Source organism: Balaenoptera acutorostrata, chromosome 17 (assembly GCF_949987535.1).
Source record: "Balaenoptera acutorostrata chromosome 17, mBalAcu1.1, whole genome shotgun sequence".
Classification (NCBI taxonomy): Eukaryota; Metazoa; Chordata; class Mammalia; order Artiodactyla; family Balaenopteridae; genus Balaenoptera; species Balaenoptera acutorostrata.
In genome coordinates, this window is record NC_080080.1 from 2,163,931 (window position 1) to 2,180,073 (window position 16,143).

The window sequence follows — 16,143 nt, forward strand, 5'->3', positions numbered from 1 at the left end:
TCACTGATTTAATGACAGCTTGTCGAGGCAAAAGAGGAACCGATGCTGGAGGCGGCCAGAACCTTCTCAGACTCCTGGCGACAGCTTTGACACCCAGCATTAGGTGACAGATTGCTTTCACACGCTCTGGACTTGGGCACATTTAGACAATACAGTGTAATCTGATACATAGGGAAGGTTCCTAGGATTTCCCTTAAACTTTGCATCACGTTAAACTCAAGTGCTCTCTTTCCTCCATTGAAAAAGAAGTGCTCCTCGTGGATTCACAAGGGCCAGGTGGCCGTCCCTGAGGACAGGGCACGCAGGGGGTTTGGGACCCCCTGTGTCAACTGCAGCTGAACAAATGATCACCAACAGCCGTTGATCACAACACTGATTGACGTCTCACAGCGCCCGTGGGTCAGGCATCAAGGAGGGCCGGCAGGTGCCCTGCTCGGGGCTTCACCAGGCTGCAGGCAGGGTGTCAGCCAGGCGGTGTCTCATGCTGAGATCAGGTCCTCTTTCAAGCTCTTTCACGTTGTTGGAAGAATCCAGTTCCTTGTGATTTTAGGACTGGGGTTCCCTGCGCCCCGCCCCCCAGGGGTAGGTCACACAAGGCCATCTGCTTCCCTCCGGTGGGCAGGAGAGGCTCCCTCTTGTGCTGCATTGGGGTCACATAGCAGCTTAATCACGGAAGTGACCGCCACCACTTGCCACACGACACGACCTAATCAGGGGCACGGTTATCCCTTCCTAGTAAATCCCCGCCCGTGCTCAAGGGGGTGGATTGTACAGGGTGAGCACACAGGAGGGGGAGGAGGTGTTGAAATTCTGCCAGCCACACTCTCCTCCCCTCCCACCAGGCTCTCCTGGGTGGGACACAGCCAGAGAGGGTCTGCCCTGGGCTTTCTGCTGTTTGCACCCTCGAGGTCCTCATGGTGGCCCAGGCACAGGGTGGCCTGTTGAGGATAAGTGACCCAGACCATTCTCTTCCTTTAGGACACGGGCTCGACGTCTGCAGATCGGACATAGCGTGACAGCCGTTGGCCAGCATTCCCTGAACGCAGGAAGTGGAGGACTGCGGGGGATGGTGCTCTCTCGATGCCTCCTCCTAGCCCCCTGCCCTGGAGCTCCCACCAGGGACATGAGAGCTGTGGCCTGAGCCTCCCCTTCAGGTGAGGCAGTGATGCCACGGGGACAAGCGAGCAGGCCGTGCTGCTCTGTGCGTCTTATAAAGCTAAATGCAGACTTACAGCGAATCTGTTAACCGTGCCCAGAGGTATTTACCCAACTGAAATAAAACACAGGTCCACACAAAGACCTGTGTGCAGATGTTTATAGTATCTTTATTTATAATGGCCCCCAGTTGGAAGCAAATAGGTTGTCCTTTCGTAGGTGGAGGGATAAGAAAACTGTAGCACATCCAGACATGAAACACCGTCCAGTGATAAAAGGGAATGAGCCATCCAGCCACGCAAAGGTATGAAGGAACCTTAAATGCATCTCACTAAGTGAGAGAAGTCAGTCTGAAAGGCTACGTATGCACGATTCCATTTATGTGGCATTCTGGAAAAGGCAAAGCTATGGAGACAGTAGATGGGCCAGTGGTGGCCAGCGGCTTGGGGAGGGTGTTGAATCCAGGAAGCATGGGGCATTTCTTAGGGTGGGGAAAGGATTCTGTATGATCCTGAAATAGTGGTTACAGAACACTGCACCTTGGTTAAAATCCATAGAACTTTATAGCGCTAAGAGTGAACCATAATAGACACAAATTTTTAAAAATATTTAGAAGTTCAAGGATCTCCAGATGGAATGAAAAATGATCCCAAACTATGTAACTGTATTACAAGTGAGTGAAGCACGTCACTGAGGGCGGTGGGAGAAAGGAGCTGCCCTAAGTAACTTTGGGACGAGGGGCGTCTGCGAGACTAAAGGCAAAGGGGCCTGAGCTCTGTGCTCTAGTGGGTAAAGCTGTTCCCCATGGGGTGCAGGTCTACAACTCTGATCCCGCTATACATGCGGACCTGGTTGAAAGATTATGTGAGTGGGTGGCAGGTGGTGGGAGCGGGTTTCTCTCTGCTGGAGGGGAGGTTATGCATAAGCAACGGGAGGAGCCTGGGATGATCCCTGCGGTGACGGGTACGAACTGGAGACATCAGGATGAGCTCCCATCTAGTTTAATAGAGATACAGACGGGTACAAATAGAATATTTATAGATCTGTGTGCACACGGCTTGGTGAACACACATACGTGTCCTTGTTCTGTCAGCTGAGAGCCTGGGACGGTGACACCCCAGAGCCGCAGGCACCCCCGGCCCCCATATCTTGGCTTCTAACACCGCTTCTCCAGTTGGGAGAACGGGACTCCGTGGAGGAATGGCTGATTCTAGGACGGGAGCAGGACATACACACGATGAGCCTGGAGCACCTGCTGTGTCAGGAAGTAAGGAAATGTCCAACCAAGAGCATCACGATGGGGTGTGTCAAGGCCGACTGGACGAGCTCCCGGTGGCTGGGTCTGGAACAATTTCAGCAACAAAATGAATAACGTACTATTGGATTATAACCCAAAGTACAAAATTAATATCCATGGGGCCAAATAGATATAAATAAATTATGTTGTAAACAAATAAACGAAGGAGAATAGACAAAGCTCCTATTCCGAAGAATCCCAAATAATTTATGTAAATACTTTGCCCTCAGGGAGGGGGGAGCAGAACCTCCAGTCCTATAAGCATGGGTTCTGCAAAGTGACTTCCTTACAAAGCGTACAAGATGGAGATGGGGTCAGTGGACAGAAGCTTTCCACCCTGTCCTGCTCTCCAGCGGTCACCTGAGCACAGAGCATTCAGGCTTCTCACTGCTGGTCCAGGCTCCCTGGTTTCCATCCCTGCACCCATGGTGTCCCCTCCTCCACCAGAGCAGGGTCCAGGGAGCCCATATCCTATGAGAGAGCCCAGCCTTGCCTGTGCTGGCTTCTCCTGGACCGTCACTTTGTACCCCACTTCCTTCCTGGCCTCTCAGAGGAGGAGGTGGCTAGAGGAGGTATCAGGTCTGTCACGTGGTCTCACGTGAATTACAAAGGCAACTGAATCCAAGGAGGATGATACCAAAAGAAGGAACCTCAGGGAAGAAAGATCCACAGGCTTGTCCCATGTCCCCTGATGGTCCAGTGGCTCTGGGCACTGAACGGTGGCTGTTCAGATTAGTGGGGGTCACCAACAGCTTGGAGAATCAGATGAGGTTGATGGACCCTCTGCAGAAAAGTGTGCAGACACACACAGACTTTTGCTTATGAGTCTCATGATTTTTAGGGTTTAAGTTCCCCCCACCGAGACCAGAGCCCATGGGACCAGGTTGAAAACCATTGTCCCAGTCTGTGCCACTTACAGTAAAGAACAAATGACTGAGAAGATAAAATGAGGTGCCTACCTCATTGCACACACAAAAATAAATTCCAGATGGATTAGAGATGTCAATGTGAAAATCAAAACTGTGAAACATTTTTTAAAAGCACAAATGAATGTTTTAATTGCATTTTAATGGGGACAACACCATCAACGCACACATCAGAAGAAGCTAAATGACCCGATAGAAAAATGGACAAAGCACAGGAATAGGCAATTCATAGGCGAGGGAACCCGACGGTCCATAAAGGCCATCAGGGAAAAGCAAATAAAGACATGATGACACACCGCTCACGTCCACCAATCCACAAACACTGGTGAGTCTGATAACACCAAATGTTGCCAAGAATGTGGAGAAACAGGAACTCTCGTAAATTGCCAGTGGGCGGGCAAATTGCTAGAACCACTCTGGAAAGCAATTTGGCAATTCCTACAGAGGCTGAAATTGCTCTGCTCCTAAATGACCCAATGATTCCACTTCCAGGTGGCTCCCTGGGAGTGTCCCTGCACTTGTTCACAAAGCTTGTCCTCGGAGGATTATCTATAACAGCAAACTGTCAACCAAAAACTGGTCTCCAATTGGGGAAATGGGGCACATTGGTTATTCATATGATGACAACTAAACAAGAGTTAAAATGAGTGAATTAGATCTACAGACATCAGCATGGATAAATCTCCAAGACATAATATTGAGTGAAAAAGAAGAAAAAAAATAAAACAAGTAACAAAAGGATACACACAGCATGACACCTGTGTGTAACTTTTAAATGCATAAAATAGCATCGTATTTTGTTGATGGGCGCACTCTGACTTGGAGACAGCGATTTTCTGTGGCAGTCGGGGGGGTGCCGTTGAGGGCGTCTCCTCTCTCTGTAAGGTGGCCTTTCCCTTGTCGCGTTTGGGAGAAGATGACAGCAAACATGATGAGCTGCAAACACCTGTCTCCTTTGGGTGGAGGTCATGTAAGTGTCGATTATGTTATAGTTTGTACTTTTCTACATATTGGAAATACTTTACACTTGTTTTATTTTTAAAAACAATGCTTCCCACTTTTTTTTTTTTTTTTTCAGTTTTTAAAAGCAGCCAAGGATTGCTGAAGTAGCCTGGCTGCAATGGGCTCTGCGTCCCCCAGCACAGCTGGGGTGAGCCCTGGTAGGGGAGGTCAGCCCAGGGAAGGGGTGTGGCCACAGGGGGAGGAGATGGACCCGCTGGGAGGCCCAACGAGAGCAGGCAGGCTTCTCACTGCTGCTCCGGGCTCTGTAGGAATCCTAGTGCCCATTTCTGTGCCCAGCGCCTGCCCCCGCACCAGGACAGGGCCGGCCCAGGAAGCTGGTTTCCTATGAGCGAGATGGCCCAGCCCGTGCTGCTTCTCCTGGCCCATCGTTATGTACCCGACTTCCTTCCTGGCCTACCAGAGGAGGAGGGGGAGAGAGGGGAGCCAGTAAAGCAGACCAGGGCCGCTTTGTCCAGCCCATGCCTGCCAACCCCAAGCCCCAGGGTCTGGACCCCACTCCTCTGCTATCTGCCCATGTGTTTTGAAGGACTTTCTGTGATCAGATTGTAATGAGTGTCCTGAGGGAAATAAAGAGGGTGCGTCTCTCTGAGGACCTGATGTTTGAGCTGAGAACTAAAAAAGAGAAAGATCCAGTAATTTGGGAAAATAACTTCTTTTCAGGCAGAGAGAACAAAAATTGCGAAGGCCCCTCCATCAGGAAAGCTTGGTGAGCTCAAGATCATAAAGGAGGCCAGCGAGGCTGGAGCACAGTGAGGGTAGGAGTTAGAGATAAAGCTGAAGAGGGCACACACTGAGCCCCGGGGCTGATCGCTGACTGAGTCCTGGTCAGGCCCTGAGCCCTGGCGTTGGTGTCACGTGGAGCCCTGACCCAGGTTTTACACTGAGCCCTGGCGTTGGTGTCACGTGGAGCCCTGACCCAGGTTTTACACTGAGCCCTGCCCCGGGTCACAGACTGAGCCTGGATCCTCATAACCAACCAAACTCTGATTCCTGGTCATAGTGAGCCCCCATCTCTGGTCTCAGATTTATTCCTGATCCTGGTCAGGGGCTGAGCCCTGAGTCTGGCTCACATTCTGAGCCCTCCTTGTTCCTGGCTACAGAATGCTGCTCTGGGGGGAAGATGGGCAAGCTGACTGTGGCTGGCCCCGCGGTGGGCAGCCCCCCTCTGGGCGCTCGGCAGCGGCAGCCCCACGGTACCTGCACCACGGAGGACGCACCAGGTGTGCCGCACGAGGCCGCTGTCTCTGCAAAGCCCCCACTTGGTCCGCGATGCGCTGCTAATTGCTCTCAGGGGTGCCTGGTGCTTTGTTAAAATTTTTAATGTTGATTTTATTGAAAAAGAGAAATAGCACCACTTACGCTCTGCCCATCTTCAGTGCTAACTGGCGGGGCGGCTGGCCCCCTTTCCAGGCCCCCTTGGAGGCCTGCAGGAGTGCGGACGAGACAAGACAGAGATTCGGGGGGTCTCCTCTGTCCTAACAGGCTCCTGAGGGGCAGCTGCCCTGAGGGGAGGCGGAGGGGTTCCTGCAGGTCACCTGGGCAGGTGAGGCCTTCCAGGCACGTCCACATCCTGACGGCTCAGGGCAGACGTGGTCCCTGGGAGCACAGGTGCCGGGCGCACAGGTGCCGGGCACCCAGGTGATGGGGTGACAGTGGCCACTTCGCCATGCTGTTGACGATGGGACAGGACAGGGAATCGGGGGTGGCCATGCTTATGGCTGTGATATATGTCAAATAATGACGTCTGTCCTTAGCGTCAGGGCCAATGCCTGCTGTGAGCAGACCAGGGCAAGACTGTCCAAGAACCGCCCAGAAAACCAGCAGGACAGGGTGTTCGAGCTGCCCTTTCTCTCCCTGGCTCTGGCCCTCACATCCCAGACCTACCAGGACCCTTTCTACACCACTGGGTCCAGGGTCCATTCGATGGTCAGAGAACCATCTCCACCCCCTGCCGACCTCACCTCCCCCAGGGGCCCCGCCCTCCTCACCCTCCAATCTTCAGACCTTTGAGTGCTGGGTGCCCTATACTCCTCAGGCCCGGGCCTTTGCACATGCTGTTCCTCTGTCAGCAATGCCCTTCCCTTCCTTGTAATGCTCTTGGATTCCTACACATTCCCCAAGAGCCCATTAAAACACTGCCTCCTCTGAGAAGCCTGCCCTCACTCTGTCATCCAGGCGCATACCAAGCCCACTGGAGGATGTTCTCCACCAGAGGTCACGGCCAGCAATCCCTCCCTCCCCCGCTTGAGGGCGTGGAGACAGGAAAGTCCACCCCCCCCACGCCCCCCACCCCCACTCCCACCAGCAGCCAACCACGGTGCCCGACGCATAGTCCGGATCAGAAAACCTTTGGTAAGTAACTGAGCGGTCGGCCGGCTGAATGAATGCATTGGCATGAGTGATGCTACGGCCATGCCGCTGTCTGCAGAGGGGCTGTGCGGTGGGAGCCCCCATCCCGCAGGGGTTGCCCAAGCCGTTCCTGCCTCGGGACTGACCTCATCTGGGGCCTGACTTTACAGCATCTCAGATACGGGACCTCGAGGAGGCCGGGATTTCCCAAAGGTCGGTATTCTCTCCTGTGAAATGGGAGCCCTGTCGACCAGCTGTCAGCATCACGACACTAATATTGACACCAAGACACAGGCCACCAGTAACCACCCATGGTCCCGGAGCCCGTGCTCCAGGTGAGCCCTCTGCCCGCTCTTCCTGGAACAGGCATCGCCTTATGTCAGTACCTGGGACACTGCTGCTAAATAAATTCTAAAAACGAAAGAAATCTCCTGATAACCTTTGTCATGGGCTCCGTGTCTGCAGCCATGGTTTGTGGCAACGCAGGGGAGGTGCACCTGCCGGAAGGCCTCTGCTCGGCCGCCCTCCTCCCGCCTCCACTCTGGAAGGCGCTCACCCTTGCAGACAGGCCCTGACAGCTGAGCAAGGCAGCCCGGGCTGCAGGGGACGTAGAGCAGCCAGGTTGCTGTACGAGGCTCGCACCCCCTGTACCTCCGCTCTGTCAGAGCCCGCCTTCCCGGGCCAGACGCGCAGGTGCAGCCATAACGCACCAGCCCCGCGGGCCGAGTGGCCAGATGACCCCCCCATCACCATAGCAGTCCTCGGCATCTCAGCCCTTTCAGGGAGACCCAGTGACCGGCTGTGGGCGCTCTCCCGACTCACCGCGGGTCCACTGTGAACTTCGGGCTGGAAGGGGGCCGGGGCACGGCCTTTGGAACAGGATCCGGCAGCCTCAGCACAGGCGGCCAGGAGACCTCCGCGTGGGGCCACACCAAGTCGCAGCCCAGGGAGCGACTGAAAGGCCCCCATTTAACTGGAAACACCTGCTCTTCCATCTCAGCAGGTGCAGGGGCAGCGAGAGCCTGGATGCCGCGGGGGCATCTCAAGCAGCCTCTTCTTAGCCGCGGCCGTCAGCGTGCCCTGCTCCAGAGGGCAGAGTCGGCCGTGAGGGGCTCCGATGGCCCCTCAGGCCCCTTGGAAGGGCTCCTTTGTCCAAGAAGGGGCAGTGGCACCGAGTTTTCCTTTGTCCTGCCCTGGAAGTGAGATAGACCTGAGGGCGAAGGCTCGGTCCTCCTCAGACTCGTGCCTCAGCAAACCCAAGCCATCTCCCCTGCCCCAGTCCCCCCCTGCAAGGATCAGGTACGTGGACCCCTCCCCGCTCCGGCACAGCCCTCAGGACTTGCTCCACTTTGCCCTTTCACAGCATGGTGCTTGGAGGACTGGCCGTGACCAGAACTGCCTCTGGTCAAAGCTGTCCACTGTAGGAAGGACAGTCCTGCAGTCTGAGCTCCTGGTCCCCAGCTGAGGTCAGAATAAGGTGGCTGGCGGCCTTCTGACAGGGCAGATGGCCAAATTCCTCCAGGGCATAAATGGTCTGGCCAGATGGCCTCCCCACAGCAGGGTTACGAACCAGGTGGCTGCATGCCCAGGGGCATCTGGAAGCCGCCTTGGTCCAGCAAGCTTCCTGCCATGCACCTTGGTCTTCCTCCCTTAACTTCAAGACAGAGGGGACTACAGAGAAGGAGAGAGAAGGAAGCGCCTTGTTTTCTCTGGCTGGAAATGGGGGCTGCAAATAGGGTGGAGGTGATGGGCCAGTGGCCTCCCACCTTTTCAGACATGAGGGCCCTGGGCCATCCAGTCTGCCCATCCGTCCAACCCTGGAAAATGATCCCACTGAGCCTGGGATGCTGGGGGATGTTCGTGACGGAAGAGGGAACAGTGTATCCGAGGGACGTGGTGCCTACAGTGGGCTGGGTCCAGGCCAGCAGGGTTGGGCAAGGTGCCCGGCTCCGGAAGACTAGTCAGTAGGACCAAGGGCTCAGAGCCTGCAGTAGGTGGACATTCTCACATCCTAGGTGCCACCAGGCAATGGGAACCCCTCAGGCTCACAAGGCCAGGGCCACACTGACAGAAAGGAGGCTGCACCTCAGGGGAGCAAGGCCAATGCCCAGCCACCAGCACTGATGCTCAGGCCACTTGGCAGGGAGGGGCCCCCATGCACCATCCAACATGTGCTGTAGCCTGGGGTGACGCTGGACGCTTACAGCCCAAGACCAATGGTACGCAATGCTTGCCCTTGGGGAGTTCACAGGACACTCCTGAAGTCCTTAAAGCCCTCCTGCCTCAGGTCCAGGCTCAGGCCCAGGTCAAGAGGCTCCACCTGGGAAGAGGAGGGACCAAAGAGGCGGGGGGCCTGGTCAGGAGGACGAGCTCAGGGCGTCCAGTGACTGCTTCCCCCTCCGTGAGATCCTGGGTGAAAAGGCTCCTCCCCTCAGCCCCTCCCCTCCCCTCCCAGCTCTCTCCAGCACAGACAGGGCTGCCTGGTGCACCGGTCCTGCCTGCAGAACCGAAACACCCCTCCTCTCCGCCTACAGCCCCACCTGGTGCACGCTGACGTGTTCTGAGTACAGTGAGTCTAGCTCTGGAGTCTTTTCTTCCCGGTTTTATTGAGATATAATTGACATACAGCACCTTATGAGTTTAAGATGTACAGCATGGTGGTCTGACTTACATGTATCGTGAACAAGGCAAGGTAACATCCATCATCTAATATGGGTACGGAGAAAAAAGAAAAAGAAAAATGTACTTTTTGTGTGTCATGAGAACTCTTACGGTCTCCCGTCTTAACTTTCCTTTGTCTCCTGCAGCAGTGTTAACCGTAGTCATCATGTTGCCCATCCCCAGCGTTTATTTATCTTACAACTGGAAGTTTGTAGCTTTTGACACCTTCATCCAGTTCTCCCTCCACCCACCCTGCCACCTCTGGTAACCACAAATCTCATCTCTTTTTCTATGAGTTGAGTTTGTATTTTATTTAGATTCCACATGTAAGTGAGATCATAGAGTATTTGTCTTTCTTTGTCTGACTTACTTCCCTCAGCATGATGCCACCTAGGTCCATCCATGTTGTCACAAATGGCAGGATTTCCTCCTTTTTTATGGCTGAATATATATGTACCACAGCTTCCTTGTCCATTTTATGGCTGAAGATATTCCATTGTATGTATGTACCACAGCCTCCTTATCCATTCATCCAGACAACTTCGGTTGTTGCCGAGTCTTGGTTATTGTGAATAACGCCAGCGCTGGCGTCTTTATCCCATTCTCCTGGCACAGTCCCTGGCCCAGAGTTGGTGCTAAACGAGTACACGATTGAATGAAGGCGTGAATGAATGAACGGAGAGCACAGAGGTTCAGGGGCCCAGCTCCGACACGTCCCGTTCAAGTCCGGGCCTGGAGAAGCATTTCGGTCGCGCCCGGGGCAGTTGCCTGACATGCCCTCCCCTCGCCGCCACCACTCCTGCAGCAGCCTCCAGGTACTGGGATAATGCAGACGGCTGTCCCCAGAAAGCCCTGTCTGAGGGGCGGGCTGGATGGGGAGGGCTGCTGTGGGGTGAGGCTGCCCCCCAGCTGTCCCTCTACCAAGCGCACGTCCAAGGGCCACTTTGCCAGTCGGAAGGACGGCTCGTTGGGGCTTCAGGGGGGATGTCCTGGGGCGGTTCCGGGGCCTCGCACGGGGGTGGCCAAGGCACATGTCCCGAGGGGAGGGCAGAGCTGAGCTTTTTCGCTCGCCCCTTTCTCTGGGGTTGGGACCGCTCACGGGTTCTTACACCTCGCTTTATTAACGCCTCTCTCTCCTCCTCCAGATTCTAATCGCCTTCCAGAAAGCAGCTGCTCTTAGCTTCTCCCCTGAGGCTCCAAATCCCCGGCGCTCAGCAAAATTCCCCTCTGATTGAAGCAGCTGTGCTGGGAGCTGCGCCGGCCTCGAGCTCATCAAAGCCCCTCAAAGGGAAGATTAGCAGTCACATCCCATCAGCCATGGCATTGTCCCCATTCACGGGAGCCGGGCTTGGCCATGCAGAGCCCGCGGGAGACACAGAATTAGGGAATGTGGGACTCTCAGAAGCACAGGCTTTCAGAAGCGTGCAATCATCACATCTTCCCCCCAAATCAGCTTAGGGTGTTAGAATTTTATGGATGCATCCTTTCAGAAGCTTAAACTCTTAGAAGTCACCTCAAATTTTATTCTGATTAAGTTTGGGGTAAAATAAGTAAATCTAATCTCTGACACTGTCTCAGGAGCCTAGCATCTGAGCTTGTTAAAAACCCAGACTTGCAACATCTGTGAGCTGCAGAAATCACGTAATCTGGGGGTCAGAGGGAGAGCAGACCCCGCGGCTCTCACTCAAGCAGAGCGGCCCTTGGCGAGCCGGGCGGGTCCCTGTGCGTCTGGGCACGGGCCTGGGCATGCCCCGCCCTCCCTGCCTCTCGTGTTTGGCGGCACTGGTCTTGGGTTCCCAAATCTGCCCCTCATCCAGCCCCAGGTCCAGACGGTCCCGGCGTGGAATGGTGCTCTCCATCCCTGTGACTGAGACCCACCGGTGTCCCATGCATGCTCATCCCCCCGGCCTCCTGGGCCTCCACACGAGGCCCCAGGAGACCCCCACCTGCAGCACTGGAACAAGCTTTGGCCCGAAACCATTGGTTCCAAGGACCCAGGACCACAAACAGGGCAGAAGTAGCCGTGGGGGGACAGGAGTCTGGCGGCCCCAACACAGCAGCACGCACGCCCGCCATCCTGGGGGCTCCGCGGAGCTCGGGGTAATAACACAGCTCACGTGCTGTGTGATGTCAGCGTCCTGCCGACATACAACCCTAGAGAGGATCACCGGCTCAGGGAGGGACAGCGCCCGGGAGTCCAAGCGGGGGGCCCTTCACAAGCTGAGTGAGTCTCAGCTTCCTCCCCGAAATGGGCCATCAGACCCCTTCTCGGGATCCTTGTGAAGCAAGCAGAGCGCCCACGCCGCCCAGGAGGAGGTGACGGGGGGCAGTGGGGCTGGCAAGAGGAATACACAGATCTGGGGCCCTCCTGCCCCTGGGCCCCCAGCTAGAGAGGAGAGCACCGGTGGCCCCTGGGCCCCCAGCTAGAGAGGAGAGCACCGGTGGTCCCTGGGCCCCCAGCTAGAGAGGAGAGCACCGGTGGTCCCTGGGCCGGGAAGCCCTCCCCCATCAGCAGCTGCAGCTACAGACACGCAGGTCTCCACGGCACCTGCCTTCTCCACTCCTGTGGGATTGGGACCTGGATAATAGGACCCAACCGTTTTCCCGATGGCCTAGGTGAGCGGGCCAGAGTGAGGAGACATCAGCTTGTCCCACAGCTGCCCATGAAGCCAGCTGGCCTGCCCTTGGGGGCTCTTCAGAACGGGAGCTCCTGAGGGCATAGCTGAGCGGGGGAGGGGGGTCCCTGCCCAGGTGATGCCCCCACCCCACCCCGGGGCCACTGAACCTGACTAGCGAGGCTGAGCAGGGGCCATGTGACCCTGAGGGCTGCCCTGGGGGAGGGGGGACTCTGCAGGTTTCCCAGTGCAGGTTCCTCCAGCACCCCCTTTCCTCCAGCTGACCCCTCGGGATGCCCCACGCCCACCCCATAATCCAAATCCTCCCACCGGACTCAAGAGCTCCCTTGGCACCTTTCACAGCACTGACAAAACCAGAGTGGGCCGCGGCCAGAGCGAGGAGAGGGGAGAGCCCTTTCCCGTCAGGATGCCCTGTGCGTCCCTTCCCCACCCCCGTGGCCTGCGCCCCGGGGCTGCCATCCTGTCCCACCTGGGCCACTGCAGCAGCCCCTCTGTCGCCCTGCCCGAGACACCCCGTTTTTTGTCCCTGCCTCGGCACCTACACCCTCCCGCACACACTCGCTGGACCCCCGCAGATCCCCGGGTGCTCACGTGCTAGATCTCCACTACTGGTCTTGGCATTCAGGGCTCCCCACCGTGTGACCAGACCCACCCATCTCCTACAACCTCCCGGGGCCTCACGCTCCAGCCACGCCAAGGCAGCTCCCGCCGCACCGCCAGCAGGTCTTCTGGCCTCTGGACCTTTGCACGTGTGGATCCTACTCCCAGGAATGCCCTTCTCCGCCTGGGGGGAGAGGTCCTCCTTCTCGATCCACATGAAGCGTGACCACTATGGCCCGCACCTACCTCGGTGCTCTCTCCAGCCCCGGCTCCCCTCCACGGAATATCAGGATCCCGTCTCTCCCTCTCAGTCCACGATGAGTCTGTGCACCAGGGACCCTCGCTGGCACTATTCCCAGCAGTAATCACGAGGGTCCTGAGAAGGCAGCTCATCCTGTACTGATGAGAAATATACTTAATGTTCAGAGATGCCAGGTAACTTAGGCAAGGTCACACAGCTTACGGGTAAAAGATCCAGGTCTGCCTATTCTATGAGCCTCTTAAGTGGGTGCCTAAAGAAAGCCATGTAGCTAGAGGGCCTGAAGAAGTCACTCTCTGGATGAGGCTGGTGCAGAAAAGCACACAAGGTGGACCTCAGTCTCCCCCTCTGTGAAATGGGCTGATATCCCTATCTACTTGATATGGTTGACATGAGGGTTAAATGACATATGTTATACAAAATGCTCAAGACAGAGCCTTTCACACCGCAGGTGCTCAGCACGGAGAGCTCGTGAGGCATTGGTGTAGGAGCAGTGTGTCGGGAGACTCAGACCCACCACTTAGGGCTTCTCTGAACCTTTGTCTCTTCTTCTACACCAGGGCAAGGGAGGCCAGTCCCGCCCCCTCTACCCTCCCATCACTGTGTGCCACGTATATGGGAGAGTAGTTTTCTGTCTACCGCTCTTATGCCAGGTGTCAGTTACCTTTGCCAAATTAACATAATTTCAAATTTCAGACTCACTGCAGGGACACCTATAATTGCTTGTCGTGATTCTGTTGCACGTTTGCGTGCTAGAGCTTGCCAAGCGTGTGCTGCAAACACTTGCCTTTGGGTTCTTCACAACAGCAGCATGAGGGAACCTGTCAGGAGTACCATTTTCAAAGGAGAGCAGGACACTCAAGGCGGCAGTGACCTCAGGAGGGCAGCTCAGAGCGGCAGCCCTGCGCCGAGGTCTCGGGCACTTGCTGCCCAGCGTCCATTCCCCTCCTGGGGGGGAACCACCTCTTCCCACCTCTCGGTCCACGTGGAGGTGTGGGACATGGCCACACACCCACCCCCAGCTCCAGGAGCGAGCTCAGGCCCCAGCCCAGCCAATCGGCATCATCTATCCTTCTGGATTGGGGTGACCGCAAGACTCCCTCCTGGGGCAACTCCTGGCAGGACTGGGAGAGAGCCAGCCTCTTCTCCCTAGGCTGGCCAAAGTGCCTGAGCTCAGCCTGGAGCTGCCCAGCCTGCCAGAGAATGGGGCTGTCTCAGAGGGACAGTGAAAGGAGCTGAAAAGCAGAGATGCCCTGGGGTGCCCGTACTTCCCTCTGGGCCTGAGTCCAGGGAAATGGGTTTCCGTCCCCTGAAACCAACAGAGTCCTGAAAAGCACACTTCCCTTCTCGACTGGTCCTGAAGGAGGTCAGGCGCCCCAGGGGAGGCTGGCTCCTGAGCAGGGGACAGATTGAGAAGCAGGAAGGCACGGTTACAGAGGTGGGTCTCTTTGAGCACACAGCCCTGGCTGCCCTGCGTTTCCTGGCGTGTGGGGCTGGGCCTCTGATCCCTGAGGCAGCAGCCGGCACCCGGCAGCCTGCACTCAAGCACGGCCGCTGGACCACAGATGCAGCCAGCTGTGCAAGGCAGGGGAGTGCTGGCGCTAAGGACAAACAGCTGTGTCTCTGGCAGGAGGGTTTGCACTTGGCGCTCAGGAGGGCCCAGCATGCCTGCTTTCCTGCCAGGGCTGCGGACGGTTATAAACCCATTTTGGGTGAACTAAGCCGTGAGCCAGGCTCCCAGGGGCTGCCCTGGAATAGGCACTCGATGCTGTTGAAGCCACTTTTCAGGGCCGGGGGCTGAGTCGGCCACAGTGAGATTGTGTCTGTGTGTCAGGCCGAGCCACCACCCTCAGGCCAAAGCCATCCCACCACAAGCCATCTGCAGCAGCTGCTGTGGGAGTGGGTGTGAGAGCTTTGCTCCTGGCTGTACTGGGTGACCTCACACCTTCCAGTTCTGCTCGTGAGGGTTCTTCTGCCTGGCGGGCTCTGGCTCAGCCTGCAGGGCCCAGCTCCAGCATCACCTCCTCCAGGAAGCCCTCCCCACCTGCCTGCCAGGGCTGACTTCTCCTTCTGCACCCCCTCCTGCTACGTCTGGACAATCGCAGCTACAATTCTGCCTCCTGCTACAGACCATTTTCCCCTTCGAGGGGTCCACTTTAAACTGTAACTTCCAAGATGGCAGAAGCATGTAAGCCTGGGGCGGGAGCTAGCAGCGTCACCCCTTTTTCACAGCTGAGGAGGTGGAGGCTGATAGAGAAGTGACCTTCCGAGGCCCGAGGTAACTGGGGGGTGGGATGCAGACTCAGGCTACTGTCCCCAAGTCCCCCACCTAACATCCCCCTGCCTGGTAGTTACTACTAATTCTTCAGCCACCCCCTTCCCCATCCCTAGTTGGTCTCTGCCTTGGTTTCCCCACCCCTAGTTGGGCTCTGCCTTGGTTTCCCCATCTGGAGCCCTGTTTCCAACCTCAGCACTCGTGGTCAGATCTGAGGCCCTGCCCAGACCCTGTCCACACCCTTTCCCCAATAGGGTCAGCATATCTGGTAAATAAAAAACACAGGACACCCAATTAAATTTGAATTCTAGATAAACAATAATTTCTTTTTGGTTAGATGTATCCCATGCACTATATGAAACATACTTTTACTAGAAAATCATTATTCATTATTTAGTTGCAATTCAATTTTAGCTGGGCATCCTGATTTTATGCAGCAACTCTACCTCCGATGTCAGTGACCAGCCCTTTTTGTCCCCACCACCAGTGGGAATCGTTCTGGAAAAGATGGATCGGTGACTCAGAGTCTAAACCCAGCAGCCTGGGGCCCTGATGCCTCTCACCCCATCCACAATCCCCTGGGACGTGGAAACAAAGCCACGTCCTCAGGCCCCTGTGGACACTGCGTGCTGGTCTCCCGCTCCTTTCCCCGGCACTCTGTCCCTCTAGGACCTGTGGCCAGGCCTGAGTGCCTCAGGCTGAGCTGGCCTGGGAGTGGCAGTATGGACGATGGTCTGGCCACCAGGACGCCTGCATCCCCAGCAAGGCTGTCAGCACCAGGACAGCAGCCTCTCCTCTCTGTGCTCCCTGTGCCCTAGGCGCTCTGCCCACACGACTTAATTCAGCCCCAAGGATGCTGTGAAGGAGCTTCTGCGACCCCATATTACAGGTGAGAAAACTGAGGCCTAAGCTGGTTGAATAGCTTGTACGTGGCTGTGGCATCTGTAAGCGGCAGAGGCAGG